This window comes from Macaca nemestrina, chromosome 19, assembly GCF_043159975.1.
Source record: "Macaca nemestrina isolate mMacNem1 chromosome 19, mMacNem.hap1, whole genome shotgun sequence".
NCBI lineage: Eukaryota > Metazoa > Chordata > Mammalia > Primates > Cercopithecidae > Macaca > Macaca nemestrina.
Genome location: NC_092143.1, coordinates 76,226,899 through 76,237,640, shown reverse-complemented (window position 1 = coordinate 76,237,640; position 10,742 = coordinate 76,226,899).

Below are 10,742 nucleotides of genomic sequence, written 5' to 3'. Positions count from 1 at the left end.
AAATGTTCCCCTTCCTGATCAATGTACCTGAACAAATGTCGATTTTCAGAATGGTGCGGCGAATGGTGCAGCAGGCATCCTGCAGTGTTCTCTAGGAATTTTAGGATCTGCATGCTTAATTCCCCTATCTAGAAGAACTTGTACTTTACCTGAGGCTTTGACTTAGTTCGTAACCAGTCGTCTCTTCCTGCAGAGTGAGTTAAGTTTGAAAAAGTTAAAATTAAAAAGTTGCTCTTATCAAGCTGATTGCACTGCCAAAATAGTTTAGACTTTCTCTATGTATCTCTGAGGGAGCTTGTTCTTAAAAATAAACTGTATGGTAGGGATGAGAGTTCTTCACTCTTAAAGTTACTGAATCTAGATTAGTGTCAATTATGGCTGTTCTTCACCCATCACTCATCAGGCTGTTGCTATGCCATTAATCAAGGGAACCCATCTAATTTTAGGTTTAGCTTTAATCAGCTCTTGTGCTATTTCCATTTTTATATCATCCTTTTATACAAACACCTTAGATTACTTTCAGCATTTTTCTAAGTCATAGTTGCAGAGAAACCTAATCCAGCAAACGAATTTTGAGAGGACTTGTAAGAAAAGGAAATCATATTGGGAATGGTGGTATTGTGTAAGGTCAATAGAGGCATATTTTCACATCTGGATGGTGTCATAGTAACTGAGCCAAAGATCAAAATACAATGAAAAGAAAAATCATATAAAGGAAGGCTAAATAACATGCTCATTCTACAGAGTGCATAAAGGCAAAAATTTAAATATAGTAACCAAGGTCATAGTATAGGTATAGTATAACAACTTTTTTTCTGGTCTTACTAGCAAAACTGTCAATTATGTGGTAGATGAAAAAGATTGTATTTGGATTATGTACTGAGAATCTGAGATAGTAATTAAAACATCCATAATTTTGTTTAGCCTTCGTAGGATTTTTTCTAAGGAGGTAACCAAATAAATGTTGTATGATTGATATGAACTGCAAGAGGGTTTCAAATTACATCAAATAATCATGAGTTTATAAAAAACATCCATAAGTTTATTTGTGGAATGATTATTCGGAACTCAGAAGATACTTTCGTTTAGAAACACTGTTTCACTTCTTGGTGTCCCAGGTGATTGGATAAGAGCCTAATTAATCCATAACATGCTTAAAGTATGGACAAACTGTAGTGTTTCCATTACAACAAATTGCCATTTTTTGTATTGCTGCTATGATGCTCTGCCTTTAGCATCCTATCTCTAGTGGCTATTGAGTTAGCTAGGTGTTCACATCTCCAGTATAAGATTTCTCTGTCCTTGCAAGGCAAGTGGAGAAGGAAGGACTTCCTACAGTTAAGATAGACACTCCCTTTGTCTTTCTCTCTGCAAAAAGTTTGTGTTCCAAATTAAGAAATCTGAGAAATTTCCCTTCTCCATTTATTTGTAAATAAGTCTTTTAATAAGTCAAGACTTAATGCTATAAGAACATTTCATTGTCGAAACCTTGATCATCCGTGTTCTTGGTCTGCAACTTTGGAGTAACTGTTCAACTGTATAAAAGTAAAACTGTAGCCAAATATTTTGAAGATCAAAATGTCCTCTACAGAAAAAAATTGTTTATTCATCTTCATGAGGAGCACATGCCAAATTATTCTTTTTTTGAGAGCTTATACAGAAATGGTCCTGGACACTTCACTTTAGCAACAATCACTTAATTAATTCCAGACACTATGTCATGTTGGCAAGGAAAATACTCATAATATTCAAAAAACTCATACTTGATGTAGTCTAATTGAATTACAACACTGCTGTTAAAGACTAAGTACACTTGTAGAATATGAATGTTTGTCCTGTTATGCCCTCTTCTAGAGAATGAATCTTAGGAAAATGAATGTATTTTTACTTAAGTGTTAATGATAGTAGCTAACTGGTATGTGCCAACTAGGTGTTAGGCACAATTGGAGGAGCTTAATATATTTGATGCTGAAAGAACCCCATGAAATGGGTAATGTGGTCATTTCCATTTTGCAGTGAAGACACTGAGGGCTTGAAGGTTAAGAAACTTACTTCACAGCCAGCAACTTCCAGAACCAGGTTTAAACTCAACTCTGACTAACCAGGCTCATCTCTTAACACCCAGACCATGCAGCTTCTACATACCTAAATAAATATATCACCATTCTGCATACTATAGGCGTACACTCTCCACAAAAGTATAATGGTGTCTGGATACCAATGTCCTAATCTGTCACCCATTTCCAAGTGTTCATTAGGCTCATTTCTGCTTCCCATTTAAAAGGGTCTCATAATTGTTCCTCTAGGAATTGGGATACATTTGCAAATCCCTGGTCTTAGTGGTTTGGGTCCAGACTCCAATGAGTCCTCATATCTGTCACAGTGTTCTGTTTCTGCATTGGTGAAAAGAAGCTCAACCATTAAATGATGATTTTTTTTTTAAACAAACGTATCAGAGTGCATTCATTCAAAGGCATGTTGTCTTCTTGCAAGTAAAAATCCATGCAGATAAGTGCAGTTCTATCATTTACCTGGTTGTGAGCTCAGAGAAGTCACTTACCTTATCTTCTGTAAGAGGGGTATGAGAGATTGGCAGGTTTCCTGAAATGTAAGTGACAGAATGTATGTCAAATGCTTGCCAAGTGCCTGGCACATACTAAGCGCTCAATAAATTAGTTGCTATTGTGGGTGAAGATGGTTCTGTTGTTCAAAATCTTCTTGGAACTACTTTTTGAAGTCCCTTCCAAACTAGTACATTAAGCTATTCTAAAGAAGTTAGTCGAGTTTGTTTATAGTTAAAACTCAGGGTTTTGTTTTGTTTATTTTGATGCTCAGTGGATCTGACCCCATTAACCCCCTTATTTATTAGCTCAGTGCTAAATCATTTTGGCTTCTTCCAAAAACCAGTCCATCTCCAACATCATGAGTATTTGCAATTTTTAAAGTGATTCCAAATGAGGCCTGTATTCTTGAGAGAACTTCTCAAGTAAATGCTATAAAAATGTTTTGAGTGCCTGGGCACAGTGGCTCATGCCTGTAATCTCAGAACTTTGGGAGGCCGACACTGGTGGATCATTTGAGGTCAGGAGTTCAAGACCAGCCTGGCCAACCTGGTGAAACCCCATCTCTACTAAAAATACAAAAATTAGCCAGGTGGTAATGGTACACGCCTGTAATTCTAGCTACTCGGAAGGCTGAGGCGGGAAAACTGCTTGAGCCTGGGAGGCGGAGGGTTGGGGTGGGCCGAGATTGTGCCACTGCACTCCAGTCTCAGCAAGAGAGTGAGACCCTGTCTCAAAAAACAAAAACAAAACAGACAAGGGTTTGGAGCCGTTTTTAAACTTTTTTGAATTGTATGTGCTACAAGACTAGAAAAAAAACATGTTAGGAAAAGCCCACATATTGATATCTATTTTTATATGCTTTTTAAAATATCTGAGGCCTGTTACCTCAGAGCAGATGCCATTTCCTGCACTTAGCACTTTCCATCAGGCAGCGTTATCAAGTCTGCAGACCCGCAGACCTGCTAATCAGAACTCCTGGCTGCTTCGTCCCAGCATTTCTGGGAAATGGATCTATAAGCTCAGCACACCTCCCAACAGTCGAGAGCCATCTTCTTTACTTCGTCAAATGGGCTGGTTCTCCAAGGGCCTTCCTGCTCAGCTTTTGCAGCTATATGTCCACAGAGGTGAGAGGAAGGAGGGAGACCCCAGGGGCCCCCCAGCTGTGCTGGCAGAGAGAGAGTGGCCATGTGGTATTATTGTGAGCCCCCATCATCACTGTGACACACCATTAAATGGCATTGAGAGCTTACTGAGTGCTTTTTTCATGAATTATTTCATTTAATCCTCTCAATGATCCTTGAAGCAGGTTTAGTCACTCAGTTTATAAATGAGAGAGGAGATAAAAAGAGATGAGGCAATGCAACCCCAGCCAAGGTCAGAGAGCTGGGAGGGAGGGGAGGGGCAGAGGGCAGGTCTGGGGACTCCATGTTTCCTGCTCTGTTCCCCACACTGGTCCATGGGCAGACAGAGAAACTCATTGTCTCTCGGGGTTTCCCTCAGTCCATCACAGATCACTGTACAAATGTCGCTTATTTTTCTGCCCTCTAACTTTCCTAATGAGATTAATCACTGGCATCCAGGGAGCAAATGTGAATCAGTATCAAAGTTTAAAGCCTGATCCTCTGAGCTGAAGAATAGTTGAGTCATTCTCCCGCCTCTTGTGGCAGCATTTCAACACCAAATGTTCCTACTCCAGCAGCACCGCTAGGGAAAATTAAGGTTTTGGTTCCTGGAAGATAAAGTGTTGTCAGCAGCTCTGTCTTGTCCCCTACCCAGAGTAGCTGCTCAGTTTATGTTTGCAAAAGATATTGATAAATATTTGAGTGTCCATCGCAAGCTTCACTTAAATGTCCAAGATCCTAAAAGCCTTGTTGATTTTTTGTCTGTTTGCTTTTTCCTTTGTATCTAGCAGAAGCAGTGAGCCCCTGGCTACCAATTGTGCAGGCTGAAACCTAACCATTATGTATTGTCCTGATTCCAGTAATGACAGTCCATCAACACTTATTTATTGTAAATATTCACTGAGTGTCTCTTACATGCCAGGTGGTGTGCAGGTTGGGGACACAGTGTTGAGTGGAAGCAACCCGGGTTCCCTATTGGGACTTGCACCTAGTGAAGGGAGATAGTGGTTTGTGGAATCGTCATACACGCAAACGCATAGGTGTGATGTTTGAAGCAGAGGGACTGATGCTACCAGAACCCTTGCTGAGGATGTGTGACCTAGTTAAGGAAGCTGAAAAAGAGGAAGGGAAAGATGGCTGGGCCGAGGGGAGTGGAGGAAGGGAACACTTACAGCACTGAGGCTGCATTTGAGAGTGCTGTCCTCACCGGAGAACACTGGGATTGGAAAGTTCTAGGCAGGGGTGACAGCATCACTTTTGTATCTCCGAGTGCTCACTCATGTCCTGGGAAGCTGGTTTAGAAACCTGAGAAGAGACTATTTCAGGATAGGATGTTGGGCTGGGGTTGGGGAGATGTGGACAGAGCCCAGAGATTATTTAAGGCGAAGTACAAAGGACTTGGTGATAGATCTGACAAGGGGTTTAGGGAGAGTAAGGTCCAGGAGATGCCTGGGTTTCTAATTTGCGTGGGAATCTGTGGTTTCATTCACTGAGGTCTCTACTACCTTGTGCTAGGATGTTTTTCAGCTCCTTTGAGGGCTAACGTGCCATGCTACTTATTCTGAAAAATACAAAGATGAGTAAAACAGACCCACTGCCCTCACAGAGCTTACAATCTAGTGGGTCAGTACGGGGGGAGTGGTTAAGATATACCTCTACCGACTCACTATCTCCTGATGTTTTCTCGAAGTATGGAGGTTGCATAAATTTGGCAATGGTCAACACACACGAATGCCCCCTCCAGAGGGTGACTAGGGGATGGGAGGCCCTGGAACTTGGGTGCCCTGGTGGAGGCAGAGGCTGGGGATGAGGAGATCGGTGGAGAAATAACCTGGCGATGTTTGAAAGGGCACTGTGAATCACTGAAGAAACCTTAAAGCAGACCAAATGGAAAAACACAGCACAGGCTTCAAGCCTGAAATGACAGAATCTAAAACTCATCTTTAGTGGGCACGCCAAGCGCAATCAAAAGAAGTGAGCCATGTCATGGGAGCAAGTGGGATGACAGTGATTTGTGAGGACAAAGGGTGGATTGCGACGTCTTCTCCTCCAACAGCCCCTTAAAATTGTTCACTGCTTGATGGTGGCTAAATCTTTATAAATATCACCATGGCAACCATTGATATGAAAAATAATGTTAGCCTGGACACTTCTGCTTCAGATGATCTGACATTTTCCACTGCAGTGGTCATTGCCATTGTTTGTGCACATGAGCAAAGAGGGCCCTGCTTGAATCCTGTCACATTTTCTTTTGTCCTCAGAATATAAATGCTCATTAAATTGCCCCTGGTGTTAACAATGGCCCAGTGGCATTTGGGGAGGGGTGGCTTTACCATTCTTCCCTCTCATCTCTGGGTGTGTGATGGAAGAGGAACCCTACTGGTGTCACCAGGGTTGGCTCAGGTGTGAGGAATGGGGTTTTTCTTAGGGTGATGGGGAGGCGCTGCCTAAATCAGCTCCATGGTTGGAGGGAAGCAATGTATGTTGCATATAACTATGTCACATTTTTATCATATATCCACCATTCCCTTAGATTTAGTTTCTTCCTTACAAATCTCCTTCCTGTGTCTAATCCCAATACTGGGCAAGCTAACGCTTCAATTTCATACTTGAATCCTTCTAATAATCCTTCCAAAAGAGTTCCATATTTTATCATCTCTGTGCTTTTAAAAATTCTTTCATTCAACACACATAGATTGAATGCCTTCTCAATGCCAGGCACTGTTCGAGATGACTGGACCCCTGTTTTTGTGGGATATATGTCTGGAATGGCAGAAGACAGACAATAAACATAATAAGGAAATGATATGCCATGTTAGGTCATGGGAAAAAAGGAGAGTGGGATAAGGGAACAGGTGCTGGGGTAGCCCCATCACAGTTTTGTTTCTACTGTGTATATTTAAGGTGTGCAGGGCAGGCCTCTCTGAGAGGTGATGGGAGCAAGGACTTGAAGTAGGCGAGAGCATTAGTATTTCCTAGAGAAGAGATGATTCCAAAGCTGATGGTGAGAGTGCACCTGGCTTGTGTGAGGAACGGCAAGGACAGAGTGCCTGGAGTGAGATGGGGAATATGGCTGGCAGATATGTTCAGAACGGTGGGGCTGGATGGGGTGAGGGCAGATAACACGGCCCCCAGAGGCTTTGAACAAGAGTGATGTGATCTGGCTTGTCTTACCAGGCTGACAGTATCTTCTGTTTGAATAATGACTATAGGGGTCTCAGGGCGGCAGCAGAGACAAATGTGCTGAGATGTTGCACTAACCCAGACAGGAGATGGTGATGGTTTGCACCAGGGTGCCAGAGGCAGGTATAGTGAGAAATGGCTGATTCTGGGTATGTCCTGAAGGTAGAGTCAGCAGGATCCACTGATGGATGAGAGCATTCTCCTTTGGCCTTCTTCTCAAACTCTTAACTTGTAGAATGCTCTTCTTGGTCAAATGGATACATGTTTATACAAGGATCCCATTTTGGGCACAGGTTTTTGAAATTAATATCCCTTTTCTGTAGAGGAAATTCCAAGGGAACCTATGTAATTGTGTAGGGGCAGTTTAGCATCATGGTTAAGAGCATGGACTCCACAATAAAATTGCCTGGTTCTACTACTCACCAAATATGAGGCCTGAGACAAGCTACTCAACCTCTCATTTGCGTCAGTTTTTTTAATCACCTGTAAATTATGGATAATTGTAGTTCCTACCTCATAGAATTGTGAGGAACAAAGAGATAAGGTGCACAGAAATCCCTTAAAACACTGTGTGGCACACAGCAGAGGTAAATAAAAGTTAATGATAATAATTATAATTTTATTAGCAGTTGCCTTACGTTCTTTTAGTAGCTTCTTAGACTATGAACAACTTGCATATTCTTTCTAAATTAGTGACTTTTTGGAAGACTTTCTCTGTTTTCTAATGTGTCCATAGCAGTAGAAATAGTCTTTCCTTAACTCTGTTTCTCTTCTTTGTAGCCAATGCAATGTGTTCTCATTGGAGTATATTATTGTGCTAGAAAGTTACTGCTCTGAAAGTCAAAACAGTTGAATATTGGCAATTTCATATGATTTAACTGAATATCTGTGTGTATATATTCATTTGACTGTCTAGTTAGAGGCTTTAGAGGACTAGCTCAGAAGTCAGACTACCTGAGCTTGCGTGCTGGCTCTGATAGCCAAATCTGTGTAACCTCGGGCACCTTCTTGAAACAGCTTCTGCCTCACTGACCTCTTTTGAAAATAAGGGCGATAATAGATTCCAACTTGGAGGGTTCTGGTGATGGTGAAAGCTATTCATCTGGAACAATAGCTTGTAAAACAGTTCCTCATATAAGGTAAATGCTCAATAAATTTTAGCTCTTAGTGAAAACAGAGATCCCTGGGCCAGGTATCGTGATGTAGCAGTATCCCAATGCCTGAACACACCTGGGGAAAATCGCTAGATCCAATTCATAAAATGTCAGGTTATATTCACTTAGACACAATTTCCGACAGGCTCCTCTAGTTTTTCAAATATTTTTATGTTTCATCAAAAAGTACCTGCTGGAACCTTCTATTATTCATCATCTGAGATAACCACAAGTGCTCGTGTGTGTGACTTCTACACATTACACGGAAAGTTGGAATAAAACCACAAATGATATTTTTTTCTTTTGGGTGTTTGAAGAGTTGCTGAAATTCTAGTCACGATATTTAACGTGTGATGAGTTCTTTACACCTGATGTGAAATATGCCAGCATTTTATTGACACATTACTATGAACTGGGTAGCCATCTACAGTAATAGGTTTCCCCTAGAGTGTGAGAATGAACAAATCTGATGGCAGGTACTGCCAAGCAAACCCAGCCTGTTCAAAGTTAACTCACTTCATAGAGAATGGGCACATGCACGTGTCATCCAGTGGTTTCTATAAGGACTTCAGGTGATTTTTTAAAGATATAAATAAGTGCTTGTTATCAATGTGTATTTTTATAGCCTCTCTCTTTTGAGGAATTCTTAACATTCAATGTAAGTATGTGCTTTAGTCTTCTTTTACCTGTTTCTCAACTCCATTTACTCCTAAAAGTCACTTGGGGAATGCTGAAAGATACTGCTGCCTGGGTCCCACTCTCCAGAGGTTCTTATCTAATTGGTTTGGGATACAGTTTAAGCACCAATATTTAAACTTTTTAAATTTAAACTTTCAATTATGAAACCTTTCAAATGTACACAAAATAGAGGGAATTGTGTAAGTTCACATGTACCTATCACCCAGCTGTGGGAATTCACTTCAGTGCCTTAAAAAATTTGTTTTGTTGAGATAGGGTCTTGCTGTGTTGCCCAGGCTGGAGTGCAGTGGTACTATCACAACTCACTGCAGCCTCACCCCGCCAGGCTCAAGTATCCTCCCACCTTAGCCTCCTGAGTACCTGGGACCACAGGCATGCTCCACTACACCAGGCTAATTTTAAAATTTTTTGTTGGGGTCTCAATATATTGCCCAAGCTGGTCTCAAACTCCTGGGCTCAAGTGATCCACCCGCCTTGGCCTCCCAACGTGCTGGGATTACAGCAGTGAGCCACCATGTCCAGCCTTCAGTGGCTGTTTTTTTTTAAAAATCCCCCCACGTGATTCTGCTAATGTGCAGCTGTGGTTGAGAACCACCCATCTGTGCTAGTAAAAGAGAAAATGGAGGGAATATTTCAATGAATATTGATATCACATCAAGAGAAGTGGAAATTTGCTGAAGGTTATACAACGATTTTCAGATATTACTTGGTGCTCTGTTCATCAAGCTATAATGGCATTCAGGAGGATGGTATGTGCTCACTGCATGCCCGTTTGATTTTGTTAAACAGTGGGATAATTTGGGAATCGGCATTGAGACACCCAGGAAGAATTCCAAAATAGGCTTCATGGTTTCCCATTCAGAATATTTATACCTTGACTCCAAAAACAATACCATGCCCAGCTACTTATGTTAATTCACCAAACCTTGGCTCAGAGATAAAGAAAGGTTTCATTAGAGAGGTTGAGAACTTGTGTAAATCTAAGCAGATTAGAGTTGATGGATCCGAGAAGACGTGGGAGGGGAAGAGGTGGTGGAAACTGTCGTGAGATTTATGGAGAAAAAGCTTGGAACCGATGACAAATTAATCTCAACCTATAATTGAGAAGTTATTAGGGATTCAAAGACCATGTACATATGTACATGAATGTTCCTTCATGAAGTCAGTGCTTGAGTTGCTGCCTCAAACAGGGTAGGCAAGCCCTGGTTCCTGAGTGGCAAACATTTGGAACACAATTTCATCTCCCAGTTGGACAGGACTTTATAGCTGATTTTGCCCAAGTGCCCTCCTGAAAGAAGCAGCCTTCTGGGGCATTACTGACAGATGTCATCTGGTATCTCCTTAAACATTGTAAGTGGAAACTCACTGCTCATGAAACAGCGGGGCCCATATTAGAATGATGGTCCTCTTTTATTGAGCTGAAATTTCATCCTTTGATGAAGGAAAATATTTCTAAACATATACAGATGTAAAACCAGATTTAAGTTTATAGGGTTCATCACATATAAAACCAAAATAACCATATAAATTGATAGGAGAAATGCAAGGCCTGTAAAATAAAATCAACAAAATATGCTAATTTAAAACGATAAATGATATTGTTTTTTCTGAAACAAAATTCTTCATGTTGTGCTTTGGAAGGATGGAGCCTCTGGTCAATTTCCTTATTTAATTTGGTTCACTAAGTTTTACTAAGCAGCCCAAGGAATGCCATTTGCCTGAGTATAGTGTACCAAAATGTACTGAAATTCTCTATTTGCAGGGTTTAAGATAGTCAGATCTCAAACTTAACTAAAACTGCCAGCAATTAGTCCTCAATTTCCCATTTTAATGAGACATCCCTTGGCAACTTTGTAAAAACTTGGAAATTAAGTTCAGAGTTGCAGTGTTACTGCAATCTTTAATAAATAGGCATCTAATCCAATTATTGCTGGAATTGGGAACAGGACAATCCTTCATTGTTATTTATTACTATACTTACTGCTAATGAACTGCTGCTACAGACTGATGCATGCAATCAC